The sequence below is a fragment of the Chrysemys picta genome, chromosome 1, assembly GCF_011386835.1.
Source record: "Chrysemys picta bellii isolate R12L10 chromosome 1, ASM1138683v2, whole genome shotgun sequence".
NCBI lineage: Eukaryota > Metazoa > Chordata > Testudines > Emydidae > Chrysemys > Chrysemys picta.
The window spans coordinates 53,942,454-53,961,514 of NC_088791.1; the positions used below are offsets into that span (position 1 = coordinate 53,942,454).

Below are 19,061 nucleotides of genomic sequence, written 5' to 3' on the forward strand. Positions count from 1 at the left end.
TCAGCTGATACCATCCTCCACCCTATATCAGCACTCAGCAAATGTTAGCTGGTAGCTTCTTCCTACCCATGCTTCACAGGAGTCCATGCCATGTCTGATATCCATAATGGACTCTATGCCTATATACATAGTATATTTCCCTACGCTATAGCACAGGTACTTATAAGAAAGCCTTCTATATGTCAATTATATGAGTGTCATATGCCATTTTATATCACCTGACTGGTGTTTAAGTGACCAAAAATTGACAAATATCAAAGAGTTAATAAATGTAGTATTTAATGCAGTATGTAAAATGGAAAAAGATAGTGTTAATGCAGCACAAAGACTGAGGGATGGATTTTCAACTGCCTGGCAGCTTGTGCAGTCACTTACACTCAGCAAAGTGAGAGTAAAACATTACAAAACCAGAATGGTAGTAAAATGACTTCATAGAATGCAAAGCTACAGGGAATCACTCTGAAAACTTAGATGAAGAAAAGTGAAGGTTCCCTCAGAAGCTTAAACTCCGCACATCATAAATAGTTGGTATTCTAGATTATTGTTTATGCTACTGAATGTCTACATTAGAAAGTTGTGTGTGTAATATATATTCTATCTCACACACAACTTTCGGAGCTTAAATTACTGTGGAAACCATGACTTTGAATTTTGTGACTTGTGTGATTGTATCCTTAATATTGTACTAAGATCTGTTATATGCACACGAAAGGGTGTAAAAGAGCAGAAGCTGTAATACGTGCTCTCTCGCCTTCAAAGTCTGTAGATGCTCATTGCTGCAGCTCTGCAAAGTCACTCTCAGAATCTGGTGGGAACGCAAGCAGACATCTTTCTGGATGTTAATGCTGCTCTCAGCATTTCGTGCCTGAACTTCCTCACTCTGGGAGACAACACATCTCTTAAGAGAACTGTGTCCAATGGGAAGGGTAAGTTAGGCAGCACCATGGCGTTCTAGGCCCCCTGGCTTCCTCTTGCAGGTTGTTGGATTTTTAAATTGTATTTTTACTACACGTATGATAAACAAAAATAAGTTAGATGAGAATCAGAGAATGCTATATCTGAAGGCTGTGTAAGTGCAGAAGTAGAAGTAAATTACATCATGGTGTACGATGTGAGTGCTTACTGTTTCTTTTTTTTAAATGTTAACACTGTTAATTAGTCTAGATAGACTTTCCCTCATCCATCTAATCTTGGACAACAAACTGATAATATCCAATATCTTGCACAACATTGATTGACTTGAACTTAGTATCTATGGAATATAAAGTGGAGATCAATTTAGTAAAATCCTAGAACTTGTGCTGCATCATTTATAGAACCTGTCGTTTATCCACTGTGTTTTCAGTAGTACAGCTTTAACATTGCCACAGTTGTAATGATGACTTTGTTGGTACAGTCAGTAGATTTAGGATAAGCTTTTTGCACACTGCAAACATTGTGTTCTGCACTATTAAGTTAGTGCCATAGAATTCATCTTGTGGGTTGATTCATCTTTAGTAACTATGTCTAGGAAGTATCCAACTTCCAATGATTGGAATGTTGGTGTGGATGGGTACAGCTTGCTCAGGAAGGATAGACAGGGGAAAAAGGGAGGAGGTGTTGCCTTATATATTAAAAATGTACACACTTGGACAGAGGTGGAGATGGACATAGGAGATGGAAATGTTGAGAGTCTCTGGGTTAGGCTAAAAGGGGTAAAAAACATGGGTGATGTCATGCTAGGATTCAGAGTAGCAGCCGTGTTAGTCTGTATCCGCAAAAAGAACAGGAGTACTTGTGGCACCTTAGAGACTAAAGTGATAAATAAATTTGTTAGTCTCTAAGGTGCCACAAGTATTACTGTTCGTCATGCTAGGAGTCTACTACAGGCCACCTAACCAGGTGGAAGAGGTGGATGAGGCTTTTTTTAAACAACTAACAAAATCATCCAAAGCCCAAGATTTGGTGGTGATGGGGGACTTCAACTATACAGATATATGTTGGGAAAATAACACAGCGGGGCACAGACTATCCAATAAGTTCTTGGACTGCATTGCAGATAACTTTTTATTTCAGAAGTTTGAAAAAGCTACTGGGGGGAAGCTGTTCTAGACTTGATTTTAACAAATAGGGAGGAACTAATTGAGAATTTGAATGTAGAAGGCAGCTTGGGTGAACGTGATCATGAAATCATAGAGTTTGCAATTCTAAGGAAGGGTAGAAGGGAGTACAGCAAAATAGAGACAATGGATTTCAGGAAGGCGGATTTTGGTAAGCTCAGAGAGCTGATAGGTAAGGTCCTATGGGAATCAAGACTGAGGGGAAAAACGACTGAGGAGAGTTGGCAGTTTTTCAAAGGGACACTATTAAGGGCCCAAAAGCAAGCTATTCCGCTGGTTAGGAAAGATAGAAAATGTGGCAAAAGACCACCTTGGCTTAACCACAAGATCTTGCATGATCTAAAAAATAAAAAGGAGTCATATAAAAAATGGAAACTAGGACAGATTACAAAGGATGAATATAGGCAAACAACACAGGAATGCAGGGGCAAAATTAGAAAGGCAAAGGCACAAAATGAGCTCAAACTAGATACGGGAATAAAGGGAAACAAGAAGATTTTTTATCAATACATTAGAAGCAAGAGGAAGACCAAAGACAGGGTAGGCCCACTGCTCAAAGAAGAGGGAGAAACAGTAACAGGAAACTTGGAAATGGCAGAGATGCTTAATGACTACTTTGTTTCGGTCTTCACCGAGAAGTCTGAAGGAATGCCTAACATAGTGAATGCTAATGGGAAGGGTGTTATGCTCATACAAAGCACACGGGATCTTTATAGAGGAAGGTAAATACACAGTGTTTATTGAGAATACCACAGTTAGCATATGCTTTTTACACACACACACACACACACACACACACACACACACACACACACACACACACACACACACACACTCCTGCAGTGATGTTTATAGTTACCAGTCCAGAGTCTGGATCAATCTAGTGGCCAGCCAGATTGGTCGCAGAGGGGAGCGGGGTTCTATCGGTCGCGATCCGATGCTCCTGGAGTGTGGCAAGATGAACCCAAAGTCCTATGGCAAAGCACCCTGTTCTTATAGGATTTCTTCTCTGTTGAAGCTTATGGATTCTGCTGTGTCACTTTGTGACCGGTTACTTCTTAATTGGTGTAAACATTCCAATACAGCTCCAAGAGGGTCATCCTGTTCTTTGTTCCGATTTAATCAATTGTCTTTAGGGGTGCCAGCCTTTACCTCAGGGTCGTCAATCTGCCCTTCCTTATGGATGCGTGTTGATGATTCTTTGATGTCCTTTAAGTTTCTTCACTCCTTCTTCCTTGACTCTGGCTATAAAAATGGCCTTCACACCTTATCTTTTGCTAATGCATACATTCCTCATTCACACAAACAGATTGAGAATACAAACAGTAGTATTTTATATTGAGCAAAAGGACATTGCAACTTAAACCTTGCTACGTTTTACAATCAATAACCGAGCCAATTTACATTGAGACCCAGACCTTCAATGTTCCTCTAAGCTACTTAACATAGACACAATAGAGAATCCTGTCTCTTACTTCCTAATTTGTAATACATATAGGAAACCATAGTAGCTTTATAACTTATTCTAAAACAAAAGGATGACCATAATTAGTCATAAGGATGTTCTGGTCTGTCATTCCTTTCTGCTATTCAAAAAGCGTGACTGACAGGATGAAATCAAATCATACATTAATTCTCATAGTACATTATAAAATCCAGCTCTTACAAGGGGGTAGGTTTAGCAGATAAAATAAAAAAAGAACAAGTTAAAAATCACTTAGAAAAGTTAGATGCCTGCAAGTCACCAGGGCCTGATGAAATGCATCCTAGAATACTCAAGGAGCTAATAGAGGAGGTATCTGAGCCTCTAGCTATTATCTTTGGAAAATCATGGGAGACGGGAGAGATTCCAGAAGACTGGAAAAGGGCAAATATATTGCCCATCTATAAAAAGGGAAATAAAAACAACCCAGGAAACTACAGACTAGTTAGTTTAACTTCTGTGCCAGGGAAGATAATGGAACAAGTAATTAAGGAAATCATCTGCAAACACTTGGAAGGTGGTAAGGTGATAGGGAATAGCCAGCATGGATTTGTAAAGAACAAATGGTGTCAAACCAATCTGATAGCTTTTTTTGATAGGATAATGAGTCTTGTGGATAAGGGAGAAGCTGTGGATGTGGTATACCTAGACTTTAGTAAATCATTTGATACAGTCTCGCATGATATTCTTATCAATAAACTAGGCAAATACAATTTAGATGAAGCTACTATAAGGTGGGTGCATAACTGGCTGGATACCGTACTCAGAAAGTTGTTATTAATGGTTCCCAATCCTGCTGGAAAGGCATAACAAGTGGGGTTCCGCAGGGATCTGTTTTGGGACTGGTTCTGTTCAATATCTTCATTAATGACTTAGATATTGGCATAGAAAGTACGCTTATTAAGTTTGCGGATGATACCAAACTGGGAGGGATTGCAACTGCTTTGGAGGACAGCGTCATAATTCAAAATGATCTGGACAAATTGGAGAAATGGTCTGAGGTAAACAGGATGAAGTTTAATAAAGACAAATGCACAGTGCTCCACTTAGGAAGGAAAAATCAGTTTCACACATACAGAATGGGAAGAGACTGTCTAGGAAGGAGTACGGCAGAAAGGGATCTAGGGGTTATAGTGGACCACAAGCTAAATATGAGTCAACAGTGTGATGCTGTTGCAAAAAAAGCAAACGTGATTCTGGGATGTATTAACAGGTGTGTTGTGAGCAAGACACGAGAAGTCATTCTTCCGCTCTACTCTGCGCTGGTTAGGCCTCAACTGGAGTATTGTGTCCAGTTCTGGGCACCGCATTTCAAGAAACATGTGGAGAAATTGGAGAGGGTCCAGGGAAGAGCAACAAGAATGATTAAAGGTCTTGAGAACATGACCTATGAAGGAAGGCTGAAATAATTGGGTTTGTTTAGTTTGAAAAAGAGAAGACTGAGAGGGGACATGATAACAGTTTTCAGGTATCTAAAAGGGTGTCATAAGGAGGAGAGAGAAAACTTGTTCACCTTAGTCTCTAAGGATAGAACAAGAAGCAATGGGCTTAAACTGCAGCAAGGGAGGTTTAGGTTGGACATTAGGAAAAAGATCCTGTCAGGGTGGTTAAACACTGGAATAAATTGCCTAGGGAGGTTGTGGAATCTCCATCTCTGGAGATATTTAAGAGTAGGTTAGATAAATGTCTATCAGGGATGGTCTAGACAGTATTTGGTCCTGCCATGAGGGCAGGGGACTGGACTCGATGACCTCTCAAGGTCCCTTCCATTCCTAGAATCTATGAATCTAAACTTTCTAGAGCTATGGAGGTATTGAGAATGTAGATTAAATTTACTTGTGAATGGTTTGAAATTCAGTAGTATAGAATTTGGATAGGCTATTGGCTGTTCTAGACTCTAGTCTAGTCCTTGGAGCCCTTTCAGATAGTCCTCAGGACAGTTGGAATAAAGAATGAAGTGGAGAAATCAAGGGATTGGTATCAAGAGAGGGATGTGGAAGGTGGCCTGCAGAATGAGAATGAAAAACCTTCTAGTCACAGCCTGTAGGGAGGAGCTGTAATGGCTCATCATCATTTTACAGGAAATACAGCATTTCCCAGAATGTGGCCCATATTAAGCTTCAGTTGCACGAGTTTGGTATTTTAAAAATGATTTTATTTTTTGCATTGTTGTACAGTGCCAGAGCAAAAGTATTGGCTCCAATCCTGCAAACACTTGTGTTTAACTATATGCAGGTGAGTAGGGCAATTGAGTTCAATGGGACTATTTTTGTGAAAAGTTAAGCATATGTAAATATTTCGTGATCAGGACTGTTAATAAGTAATGACTATATTAACTCTGAAAGTCAGCTTCCGGCTGTAAAATAGCACTACTTAAATTGCAAGCAATTGCAATTGACGCACCTAGCACGACAGGGTCATGTACAATGACTAGGGTTTCTAGGTGCTATTGTAATACACTTAATAAATACCAATAATAATCCCTAGCTCCAGTTAGGAACTACTCTAAATTATCCATTTAAAGGTTAAAAATACGAGGTTAAAAATACCGTGTATTTAAAACAATGTCTTTGAATTGGACTTTGAATTGGGTGTAAGGTCTGTTTGTGCTGGTCCCTTTGCGGAATCGGGACCTCTGTTCCTATTAACAACGCCCGACTGTTACTGCGGGAAGAGCATCCACCCCCTCTCTTCCTTTTGTGGTACTCATGCCCGTGGTCAGCGTTTTGCATCTTTCTCCCGGGCGAGGGTGCAAACAGACTAGTCTGTGGTTTGCTGTTCATAACCAGTTTCATAAAGACTAAGAAAAGGCGAGTTGGTTTATTCTTTACCAAACACTGCGGGAGAGATTAGTCTGTTTAGAAAAATATGTTTCAGGTGGAATAGCCCCTCCCCCAATTTTGGAAATCCTTCTATCAGCTGTAGATGTCTAGGAACACCTTTCTTTAGGGCACCCGCCTGTGATACGAGTGGCTGTTCTTCCGTCTGGCCAGACTGAGGCTGGGACAAGTTGCAGGGGCAATTGTATTCATGCATCCATGCGGCACAAGGTCCTGAGCCGGGGCGCGCGCAGCGTGGCATTAACGAGTCCAGGCGGCCGAGGCCCGCCGCCTCCCACCCTGTCAGGTGTTCGGGGGAGAGCAGCTCGCCGCCGGCCGTCCGGCTCCCCGGCGTGCACGCTCGCGCGCGCCCCCAGCCTGCCCAGCTCCCTCCAGGCGGGCGCGCGCGCGCCCCGCGGAACTGTCGGGGGCGGTGGGGATAGGCTCGGGAGCGCGCCTGCCGGAGCGCTTTGCTCCAGCCTGCCGAGCGGGGAGCAGGGCCAGGGGCTCGCCGCGGGAGGTGCGCGCCGTACCACCATCCCGAGCCGGGCAGCGGGGCCGCAGCCACCCGTGAGTAGCCTCCGCGGGGGGAGCCTGGGGAGAAGCCACCGCCTCGCCGTGCCCTGCGGCAGCGGGGAGAGGCGGCGCCGCTGCAGCGCCGGGCATGGGGAACCCGCGCTCCTCCGCCCCCCGGTGTCCCGCGCCGGCTGCCCCCAAATGCCCAGGTAGCCCGGCGGGCGCACGCCCAGCCCCGCCAGCTGGACCGTCCCCGCCGGGCTCCTGGGGCTGTGCAGGGCGGGGCTGGCGGGCACGGAGGGGTGCGCGGTGAGGTCAGCGGCCGGGGAGCCTTGCTCCGGGGCGGCTGGCGAGCGAGACCGGCGTCCCGTCCCCCGGGGATTGGTGCGCGTGAGCGTCGTGGCCACGGGCTGTATGTAGCTATTTATACACCCCCATCTCCAGGGACGTGCGCACAGGCGTGTGTGTGTTTCCCTAGCGCCCCGCGGTGTGGGTGCCTGTGCGGCTCCCGGGCATGGCCCGAGCCCTGGCAGCACAGGCTCGCTCCCGCCGGGGCAGCGCTACAGGTGCGGTGCGGGCCGCCTGGTGCCGGGGCACGGCCTGCGAGCGGCAGGTTGCAGGAGCTGCGCGGGGGCCGGTGTGCGGGGCCCGGGTGGGTGCATGGGGCGCGGGGGACGGGACTGACTGTGCCGACGCCCGCACTGATACTGGGTCTGGGAGAGTCTCTCCCATCCCTGCTGCCTCCGCCCGGCCGTGGCCGGAGACGCTGCGCGCATCGCGCTCCTTCTCCGCTGACCGGGATCCAGCCCCGCCGGGCTGGCCTCGCCTGCGGCGCGCTCCGCTGAGCCGGCCTGGGAGGTCGCCATTTCACGCGCACAGAAGGGGGCAACCGGCTGCCTGCTTTGCAGGGCGCCCTCTTCCCCTGCCTCCCGGAGGCCGCCTTTTCTCACCCTTGCACGTAAGTGCATTGCAAATGCGCAGCAGCGAAGGAAAGCAGCTGCCTCCCTTGGCTCAGGCAGGCCGCTGTAGCTGGTGCCCTCTCCTCCCACCCACTCCGCCCCCTGCTCCCGTCTCCCTAACAATATACGGAGGGAAGGAGCTGTCTATGCTGAAGTAGGAAACCGCCTAGGATTAGGATTGAAGAGCCCCATGCACGCTGCTAAACGCCTTTCCTGGCTGTAGAGCAGTTTTCTGATGAGTACTGGGCATATTGCTGGGGGATCATTCACTGCTACTAAAGCAATAGTGAATTATCATTCGTTAGTGCTATTTTTTGTTCTTCGCTGTATCCTATTATACAGGTGGACATTAGAACTAGACCAGCACAATCTAACTTAATTTGAAACCTGTCAAATATATCGTTGTAGTTTGAGAGCGTACAGTGTATTCAGTAAAACCATTTATTTTTAACCCAAAGATTCCCTGCAGCTCCATCAGTAACTGCCTTTCTGCATTTTCCTTGTGGTTAAATTTATATGCACATACTGGTAAATACTGCATACCCTATAATTGGTTGCAACAGCTTAACGTACATAGATACTGAGGTGTTCATCTGCACCGTTTCTCTGCTTCTTCCCTTTTAATGGTAACTGGCAGAAAACGAACATAAAGTCTGTGTGGCAAATGTATTTACCTTTTAGTTAAAAAGTGATAATTAACCTGACCTTGAACTCTTACTATACCATTGAGCACAAAAGGTTATTTTTAAAGTGTTAAATGTGTTTCAATCTAGGCCTTGGAGTTCAATAGTAAATTATATCTGATTATCCAAAAAAAAATCACAAGACTTCCAAGCTGTTAAAAATTTAAGACAATATTGTGCTTCAGTCAGATCTCCAGTGCTGCTTCATATTGGCCATCTGATTAAGAAAGGTAGTGCAAAACATTTCTTTGGTGTTTGTATTGTATTGTAAAGGACATACCAATGGTGTGAGACTGTAGTATGGGGGGGAGTCTAATACTATCAGGGATGTGAATTTTTCTGTTTAAGTAGGGTCCAATTTGCACTCATTACTCATACAAAACCTTTTGAGTGAGGCAGTGAAGATTAGCTCTTTCTTTATGGTGTTCCCATTCTTCAGCCTAGTAGTATTTTCTTCTCTGTTGTTTTGCTGTTTAGACTCCAAATTAAAAATGTGTTTAGTATATAGTGTGGAACAGTGGATAAAACTTTAAAACCCAATCCTGCACTCATTGAAGTCAATGGTAAAACTTCCATTAATTCCAGTAGCTGTATGATCAACTTCTTCATCTTTTCCAGTTGTTTGGCATAATTAACATTACACTTTAAAACGGAAATCGATAGGCTAGGCACAGAGCTGGGCACTGCTCAGTGCCAGTAGGCCTCTTACCCTCATTTTAGATTTTAGTTCTCTATATGTGCTGAGAGAAAAGTCTCAAATTTTGGTCAACAAATTATCTATAAATGTGAGCTGAAAAATGGAAGAAGTTGTTTAGATGGTACAATACTGATGCAAGAATTTATTTGAAAACCAATTTGCAGGGGCAGCAGACCTCCTATTTTTAATTCAAACTATTTTATCTCTTTTCATGTATTTGAGGTGGGTTATAATATAAGCATTTCAGGGAAATCTATATGCAATTGGTTGATGGCTGTACTCCTTTTAAAATGTTTAATTACCGAGCAAATGACTTATTGTTAAACAAGTGAATATTTTAATACAAATTACAACAAAAACAAATATTTCAGGTCAGAAATATCTGTGAAATGATAACTAATCTGTGATGTAAAATTAATGTAAATATAGGAATTTTTTTTATATTGAGGCCATTAAAATTAAATATTACCCTATATATTCTCCCAACTGGTAAGAGTCTGATGCCCTTACTATGCAATTAGTCTCACTGACCTCAATGGAAATACTGGCAAAATAAGAGAACACTCATCCTTAGTAAGGGCATCAGAATCTGACCATTAATTAGCATGCTTTATCTCCAGTGTGGAAAAGATTGTCTAACTGATATTAATTCTGTGGTTGTTAGAGAGAAGGCTTGTAAGTGAGAAAAGGATAATGGTGTAAACATTCAGGTGGATGTTTACTACTTTGCTGGTGCTGCTAGTTAGGTTCTGCTGTGTTGGGGTATTGCCTTCTAATGTGAACTCTGCAAAGATGACAGCATAAGCTTTAGCTACAAGATCATAATTGTTCAGCAGAATTAATGGGAGAGCGGCAGCATCACCCTAATTTACTTGTTTTATTGGTGTGTAGGATTCAAATTTCAAGTAGTCAAAGGCGATTTTTTTTTTTAAAGCCAGAGACGTGAATCTCTACAGTTACTATTTGAATATAAGAAATGCTGAGTCCTAAATAGGCTAATTGGCCTATTACATAGATCAAACTACAGAATAAATATAAAAAAGCAACGTTAAATAAATCTGTTTTGCATATCTGTAGCTCTATAGTTTCCCCAATTGCCCCAAATCACCTTGAATTGAGATATTATTTACCCTATGTTTTTCTTGGCTGTCAGATGATAAAGCCAAACACAGTCCAAACAGACATTGTTATTAAGTTGCATTAAGACAGGCTGGTAATAGTTCTTATTGCATGTATGTTTACATTCTGTTTTATGTAGAGAGCAGGAAAGAAATGGAAAGCAATATTGAAAAATATATATCCCAGGAGTGTAAATTGAGGGAATGAAGTAGCAGGTCATCTGCTCTGCAATATGCAATGGATTTGATATTGCCTTCTTCAGTGGGCTGATAGTATGTAAAAAATTGAATCTATTTTCTTTATAGTAGTGATTGCTGAATTTTAAGATGGGAAGCAAATAGAGCCTATTGTGTGTCATATTAAAGATATTGTCAGTTTATGTATACATTTGATTAATATTGTAGATTGTACTATTCCTACTATCATTTAAAAGATGTTCTAAGCTTCAGTACATTGTTCTTTAAGATTGAAATGATGTTCCTTAAGTTTCATCATACTGTTTGTTGCTTAGTAAAGCATAGTTGCAAGCTAGCTATATTTCATTCTTCTGAGCCACTGAAGGCTGGCTGAGCTTTTCAGTTATTTACCTCAATAGAAAACTGAGAGGGGGAAAAAAAGTGAACAAAGGAGGTCTGTTTTGCCTGTCCCACTTGCTGGGTTGTTGTCTTTGCCCTTTTCAGTGAAGGAGGGGGTACAGCTGGGTCAGAGCTGAAGAACACTAAAAAAGGAATTCAGCTCTCATGTCGAAATTTGAATGATAGCTTAGTTTGAGTGCTGAGTGAGTTTGTTTGAATTGAAAAATTTTATATTTATGGAAGCTATAAGTGACAGATGGTGATGGACCAACAGAGAGCGCGCTACATAGTATAGCTAGAAATGTGTTCAGTCCTTGATTAAAATGCTCAGTAAACACCGAGTTATCTGATGAGATTTTTAAGATTGTTGGTAGTGATGCTAGACACTGTGCAACACTAGACATTTGATTGTGTGAATTAAGGGCAAGCCCTTGCAGCTGGCATACATTCAGATTTACTTGTCTAGCCTAATTGCATTGCAAATACTCGTCTTGACCACTCTTCAGCCTTCCTCTTGTTGTGCTTGTTGAATACATACAGAAATGTTCATCTGGATCTTCTATTACTTCCTGCATTTGTTTCAGTTTTGAAATGGTTCAATTCATAATGTGATTACAGCTTTCTCCTTGTTAACTTTTAGTATGAAGCATAACAGCTTGAATTATAAAATGTTCCTGTAAGAGCTCACAGTACCCCTTTTCTGCTTTAAGCAACTATACTTAGTATTTGATCCAAAATCTCTCAGATGTGTGCAAAAAAAAAGTCAAATGAGGAAAAAGAACAGTTCAGAAATAAAGACGTGATAATTTTAAAAAACAGCTGCATTAGAAAAGAGTTAGCCTTAATTGTGTCTTGTTTAATTGACAATTTGAAAGGCAAACTTGGCTTCTCGTCTGTTTTTTTTTAGAAGTCTAATCATAAGATCTCAGAATTTTGGTGAGGCATAAGGAAGAATAAGTTAGCCCTAATTATGTGGTGTTTGCCCGCACCATTAAAATATATTGAGACGTTTTTATTTCAGCTGTTTCTAAATATAGTTATTTCTGTAGTTGTTTAATATTTTTCCTTAGAATAAATAGAATTGATTTGTAACTTAATTGCTGGATAAATTAATATCACTGATCTGTATTCAGGTCCTCGTTTTAGACAATATCCCCAAATATGAATATATTAATTTTAAAACATAATTATCCCAGAAAGGGGTTACCAAGATGCTTATAAAAATTAGAGTAGCATGATCTTTCACTGTTATAGCCATTGTTTCTCATTTCCCTCTCCCCCTCAATATCTCGCCATTCCTGTTTGTTGTCATCCGTGCTGTTTGTTTAATTTAGATTGTAAAATACTCTGGGAAGGGACTTTTTTTTTTTTTTAAAGTGGTCAGTAAGATGCCATTTACACCAATATAAAGATTAGCAAAAACACCAATAAAGAGACATTTAATAGCTTAAATGCATCAGATTGATTGATGGACAAATCAAAATTTGCTACAGGGTTTGGACAGATTAAGGTACACTATATGACCCGCAGATGCACAAATTAACTTCACACAACGTTTTGTGACCGAAAACTCAATGGTAGTGTGTTAGCTCACCTGTAAGGATGAATCATTTTAACAAAAGGCACTGAATGATGACAACCTCTTCTCCTGCTATTGTCACTGGGGAAAATACTGTAATATGGAAAGTGTGGTATATGTGGAAAGGAAAGGCTGTAGAAGTTGGTGGGTAGAGAACAAAATCTATTATGTGAAAAGCGATCATGTAAATGAAAGGGTCAAGGGCAAAAAGTACTGGAGGCTTGAATAGAAAGTAGCAATGAAAGTGAGAGATTTGAGGAGAAAGGACAATAGTTTTTGATGGAGCATTGAGAGTTGAATGGATTGAAGAAAAACGTACATCTTCGGGAACCAATTGGGGTGTAAGATTGTGGTATGAATTGGAGAAACAACAGTGGAAAAGATAGCTAATAGAGGTGAAAGTGAAAAATAAAAAAGATCAGAAGGGAAGGCAGAATCCCCAGAAAGAAGTTCAGAAGCAGAAAAGATTAGTTACTTGGAGAAGAACAGTAGAAGGAATAGAAAGTAGGGGCTCTGCACACTAGCCCTGCCCCAGGCACCAGCTTCGTACTCCCGTTGGCTGGTTCCTGGCCAATGGGAGCTGGGGGTGGGGGACAGTGCCTGCAGGCGAGAGCTGTGCGGAGCAGCTTCTGCCTAGGAGCTGGACCTGCTGCTGGCTGCTTCTGGGGTGCAGTGTGGTCTGCGGTGCAAGGACAGGCAGGAAGCCTGCCTTATCACCGCCACTGATCAGGAGCCGCCCAAGGTAACCCTGCACCCCAATCCCTTGCCCCAGCCCTGAACCCCCAAAACCCAGAGTCCCTTCCTGCACCCCAAACCTCTCATCCCCAGCCCCACCCCAGAGCCTGCACTCCCAGCCCAGAGGCCTAACCCCCTCCTGCACCCCAACCCTCTGCCCCAGCCCTGAATCCCCCAAACCCAGAGCCCCCTCCTGCACCCCAAACCCCTCAGCCCCATCCCCACCCAGAGCCCTGACCCCCTCCTGCACCCCAACCCTGTGCCCCAGCTCAGAGACCCCCTACACCCTAAACCCCTCATCCCCAGCTCCGTTGGGTGGCAGACATCAACAATTTTCTTCAGTTGGGTCACCAGAAAAAAAGTTTGAAAACCACTTGTGACCTTGCAGTCTATATGAGCCCCTGATGAGATGCTGACAGTAGACAAAGGCCAGAAAGAGAGGTTAGAAAGGAATATAGTTGAGTTTTATCTATGGTACAAAACAAATTGATATGTTTAACACATTCTGGGTAACTTCCATTAAATGGTGTGTTTAAAACCACCATTTATATATATTGTGGTTATATACTGTATATTTTTAGAACATTTAAAATAATTGGAAATATTTCTTTAGGGTTTCACAAAACCTAAACCCCTGTGATCTTCTGTTTCAAGTGCTTTATGTTTAAAAAGCAAGCATGAAAGTAATGGGAACCTACAAGAGGGACATGAATATTAATGTGGGATTTTTTTTTCTTAGTTGAATTGAAAGATGAGCTAGAAGCATTTTGATGTTCAAAATAGCAAGCTTGCTCTAGGCCAAGGAAGAGTTTAGAGGAACTTTCATAGGGTGGAACGTATAACCTGGTTTTATCGTCCCTTCTTGACTATCTATTGTAATCCAAGGCCAAATGGAAACATAAAAAAAAAAGTGGAGATTCCTTGTTGTAAAACAGCAGTTGAATAAAGAAATACGTGTATACAGTAAACTATATAAAAAGTAAATGCAACTAAATAGAAATATTAAATATTCCAAAACTTGTATGTGATGGATAAAACCTGGACCCTTTTAGAGTAGGAATTACAAGCTCATAGGAATGTATGCAGTTTAAAATACCAGTCTTATTTACATAGTCAGCAGCAAACCATGTAAACACACAATGCTTCCAAAAATACAAAATGCAAAACTATGATTTCTTGTAAAAACATCAAAGCACTGTTTTTATGAATGGCACAATTAACTGCCAGTCAGAACTTATCTGGACTGCCACACAGAGCAAGTTGGTGCAAGATCTCACTGTAGCAGAATAGTACAAGTTCTACTAAATTTCTTAAAAAGCATTTATTTATTTAAAATATAACTTAATCACACATCTGTTGTTCTCTGCAGGTCAGTTAACATAAACTGGCCATTGACTAGTTAGTTTCTTGATCCAGATTGTCATGGTTATGCATCAAATCCATCTTGGGGCTAAGTTTTTGAATAAAGAACATTGATTTATGGAGAGGTAAAAACAGCTGTGTAAGAGTAGTGAAGGAGAGCAATTGTTTAGAGTGATCCAAAATGGTATAACTAGGAGAAACTAGATGAAATTAAGCAAAGGAAAGCTTGTTCTGAACATTAAAAAATCCCTAATATTTGTATTGGACTGTAGAATAGTTTCCCAAGGCAAATAATGGAAGTTCTGCCACTTGAGTCATTTACAAATGGCCAGGACAAAACACTAGGAAACCAGTCTACACAGATAGGGAGATTGAGAAACTTAATACCAACTACATTTTTGTTTTTTCCCTCTCTCATTTCTGTAATTCTGTGATGATTGAAATGTGTAACACATGTGCAAGCCTGTGATAGCAAAAGGAGTTGTGAGTGGATGCACTTAGTTTGCCATCAGACCTTTACTCTAACTTGTTCTGTCCTGGCTTCTTGCCTCTGCAGCTTATTCAGTTTGGGAATCTTATACCTACTTACTGATTTAAAATATATAGTGTATATTTTGAGTTTGCTGTTTTCAAGTTTTCTTTTTCCTTGGATCCAGATGGGACTTGGAGCATACAACACAATATTATTTTGATCCATATCTCCAAATCTTTTTTGAACATATCAGAAAGCAGTTTGGTTATTTGTATCCTTATTATTCCATCTGAGGCTTACACTTGCATCTTGTATGATAGTACTGTGACATTACCAGGATACTATCTGGACTGATGGACACCTGTGTCCTCTCAATTCTCCAACCTGGGGTGCCTTTCTCTCTGCTTCACTGTGAAAGCAACTACTCCTGAACTGCCCACACACAGCCTCCAGTATGTAAATCACTCCCAGTTATATTGTATGAGTGCTATAGCCAGCCACTCATGAATTCATTGCAGAGCAATACCAGCAAATTCCCAGTTCCAGACTTGCCCCCAGAAATGTGCATCTTACTACTACTGCCCAGCACTCTCATGAACAATACAAGCTCATATAAAGCCTGTCATTTAATTAACAAAAATGATATGCACAAACCCTGTTACCTCAAATCGAGTGTCCCAAACACTGGTTAAGACAAAACAATAAAACAAGTTTATTAACTACAGGAAGAAAATTGTAAAGTGATTTCAAGTAATGAGGCATAAAAGTAAGACTTGGTTACAAGAAAATAAAAGGTAAAAAAACAACTAAAGTCTAACTTAACAAGCTAAATGAATTCAAAGCAAAGGGTCTCTCTCACCACATGCTTTAGCAGTCTTGCTGGCTGGAATCTTTTCAGCCAGGACTCCTCCCCCACTTCAGTGTTACTTTCCTTGTCCTTCAGGTGGTGGTGATGCCATGCACAGAGAGAAAGGGAAGAGTATTTTGGGTCATCTGTTCCCCTTGTAGTTTGTTTTTTTTCTTTTGAAAATCATCTCCAGCTGGGATTCAGGAGACAGAAAGTCAATGGGGACAGGAACCTCCAGCTGTTCCTTTGCCAAGATTTAAATTTCTTGCTCACCCTTTTCCCTGCCAAAGAATGGCTGGTTAACCAGGTGATTGTCAATTTGATTTTGTTGACACCTGGCTGAGGTGTCAGTTTGCCTTTTGTCTCTGAGGAACTGGTTTGTGTCTGCTTTTCTAAACTCGGAACATGTCTCAGTAATATCATAGAGTAGAATTTTATAGCTTTACGTGCAGTGTTGCCACAGATATTTTACCAGGACAATAATGATCAGCAAATTGCGTTTTCAAATGATGCCTCACGAGGCATACTTTGTACAACATTTATCATCGTCTTGTAAAAGGGATGAATGTAGGAATACAGATTGTCATAAATACCATCTTGATCTATGACTGTTTGTGATGTACAATGTAAATTAGAGGAAGATTCAATGCAGTTAAGTTAGGATAGTACGTATACATGGGGAGTTGGGCCAACATTTTCTGGAATATATCAGTGACTCTATTGGTCAGACTGTCTGATCCTACGTGAATTCTGGGTTATCTCAGGTTTGTCCTTTACCTAGTGTATTTCAGTGTTTAGATTCACAGGGGTAGACAACCTATGGCACGCGTGCCGAAGGTGGCACGCAAACTGATTTTCAGTAGTACTCACACTGCCCAGGTCCTGGCCACCGGTCCGGGGGGCTCTGCGTTTTAATTTAATTTTAAATAAAGCTTCTTAAACATTTTAAAAACCTTATTTACTATACATACGATAGTTTAATTATAGATTATAGACTTAGAGAAAGAGACCTTCTAAAAACTTTAATGTATTGCCAGCACGCGAAACCTTAAATTCGAGTGGATAAATGAAGTCGGCACACCACTTCTGAAAGGTTGCCGACCCCTGGTTTAGAAGCTAATTTTGACATAGTGGAGTGAACTATTAGAGGTACTGAGTTGGCTTTGTTGAACTGTGGTAAGTTCTTTGAGAAAATGTGAGAAGAAAAGGAAAGAAGGAGTTGTTGCCTTGGAAGATACGCAGTGTTCGCAGTTTTTTTTTTTTTTTTTTTTTTTTTTACAATGGTACACTGTATATTTGGTGGAAGGGATTTAGGGAGTCTGCTTAGTTGGAGCAGAGAACCTTTAGCCAAGAGCATATGAGTAGTGTACTTCAGATAATCATAGTTAGTACTGTAAATGTTAATGGCGCTCTGCAGGAGAAATAATAGACACAACATCCTTTGACCAAAAGAATTTACAACATAGACCAGCCAAAGTAGGATATAACAGTTGAGGTAAGGGAGGGGTTGGGGAAATCATTGATGCGGGAGCCAACATAGGCAGGAATAATGGGAAAAGAGTCAGATGACAGTAATGGGTGCAGTATAAAAACCTAAATAGAATACAGTAAAATGTTAAGATAAATTTGAAAGAGGAGGAAATAGCAGGTAAATGGCAATCAAGAAGTGGAAAGACTATAATAAGCTCAAGGGACTGCATAAAAGTAGGTGTGAAGCTAAGAATGGGTGAATGTGTGGCCCAAATGGTATGTCTATGCTGGACTGTTTTTATCTGGAGTTCATTGATTGTCAGTTAGGCTTAGGCTAGGGTAACACACAATTTTATCCTGGAACAAATACTTTGTAGATGCTTGTTGTAGACACGCTCACCAAACATGTTAGCGTTTGTAGGAGAAAATGAAAGCACTGTGAACACTGATTATTTGCAAGGGCAGTACCGATCTCGAAAATCCTCTTGCAGCATGATCTGCAGCATCAGATTGAAGAAATAGATAGAGGATTTGAAATTAGACTCTATAGCCTAGTTATGCACAGAAATCTTCAAATGAACATCCATGAGAGGGGACCCTGCCTTTTAATAACTAGCTAGAATATTATGTGACTCTTCTTTCGTTTTTGGTAAATGTTAAAAACCTCTAAAGGAGTCAGTCTTGCTTAAATAATAGACTGCAGAGGCTCTCCAGTGCTTTAATGGTTAGAGTATTTGAAATGACACTGCAGTTTAGCAGAGGAACATGTGCAGTAGTGTGAGGTGCATGTGCAGTAGTGTAATGCTGATACTAGGTTTATATGTCTAACATCTTCTAAATGATGAAAGGTGGAGATCACAATTAATTTTATAAAACATACCTAAATTATTTCAATATATGCTTTTATCAATTGCAGGTTTTGTCTGTGGTTATGTGACTTAATCTTCAGCATAACCATTGTAGACTGTATCTAAACAATTATCCAATTCTGATGGGTAGAGTATGCAATAAGCTAAATTTTTAACCTGACCTTAAATGTATGTGTGCTTTTTCATTTTGATATATAGTAGTAGTAGTTGGAACCCATTTGATGCTGTGGGTGCTCATACACTGAATTACAATTCGCAATACCAAATGCAGTTAGTATATTTAAATAGTCTGCCTTGCAACACTAAACATTACATGCCAAAAATCAAAGGATCATAGAACCTCTCAGTCGTTTCTTGAACCACCTATAAGCCCTAAATGTTTGTGAAAACAGACGGGCAATACGTTTTCTGACTGACCAGGGTTCTTGTGGTTTTGTTTTTAATAATAATTTTGACTTCAAAATAACCCACTGTTTTTCTGAAAGGCAAAAATAAAAACTCTGAAAGTATCTGTTGGGAGTGGGGTTGACAAAAATGAACCACCAAACCCAAATTGTGATTAACTTTGAGCATTTTCCTTACGCAAAAGGACAGGTTGTTCAAAATGAAAAAATTTGCAATTGTAAGTAAAACCCAGGAACATAGACCTTACTAGTTAATAGACTGAGGATTTAGTTGCTGCCATTATTTAGTGTTTGCCCTTATTCTCCGAGCATGCATCACTAGTGGCAGAACAGGAGCTTCAGAACAGCATGTGACTGCTTTGGCTTTCCTTCT

The 19,061-nt window shown here is 41.2% G+C and overlaps 1 protein-coding gene across 10 annotated transcripts in view; it reads left to right on the forward strand.

The window, feature by feature from the left end:
• Positions 1 to 6,530: 6,530 nt before the first annotated feature.
• Positions 6,531 to 19,061, forward strand: part of NRCAM (neuronal cell adhesion molecule) — a 300,157-nt gene continuing 287,626 nt past the window's right edge. For 4 of the 10 annotated variants that reach the window (XM_065556970.1, XM_065556949.1, XM_065557026.1 and 1 more), the window contains exon 1: positions 6,831 to 6,971. The gene's annotated coding sequence lies outside the window, so the exon portion shown is untranslated. Of the gene's footprint in view, positions 6,633 to 6,821; positions 6,972 to 7,239; positions 7,330 to 7,464; positions 7,484 to 7,856; positions 7,876 to 19,061 lie in introns of those variants that run through there. The other 6 variants (XM_065556846.1, XM_065556872.1, XM_065556848.1 and 3 more) reach the window with 5 other exon arrangements.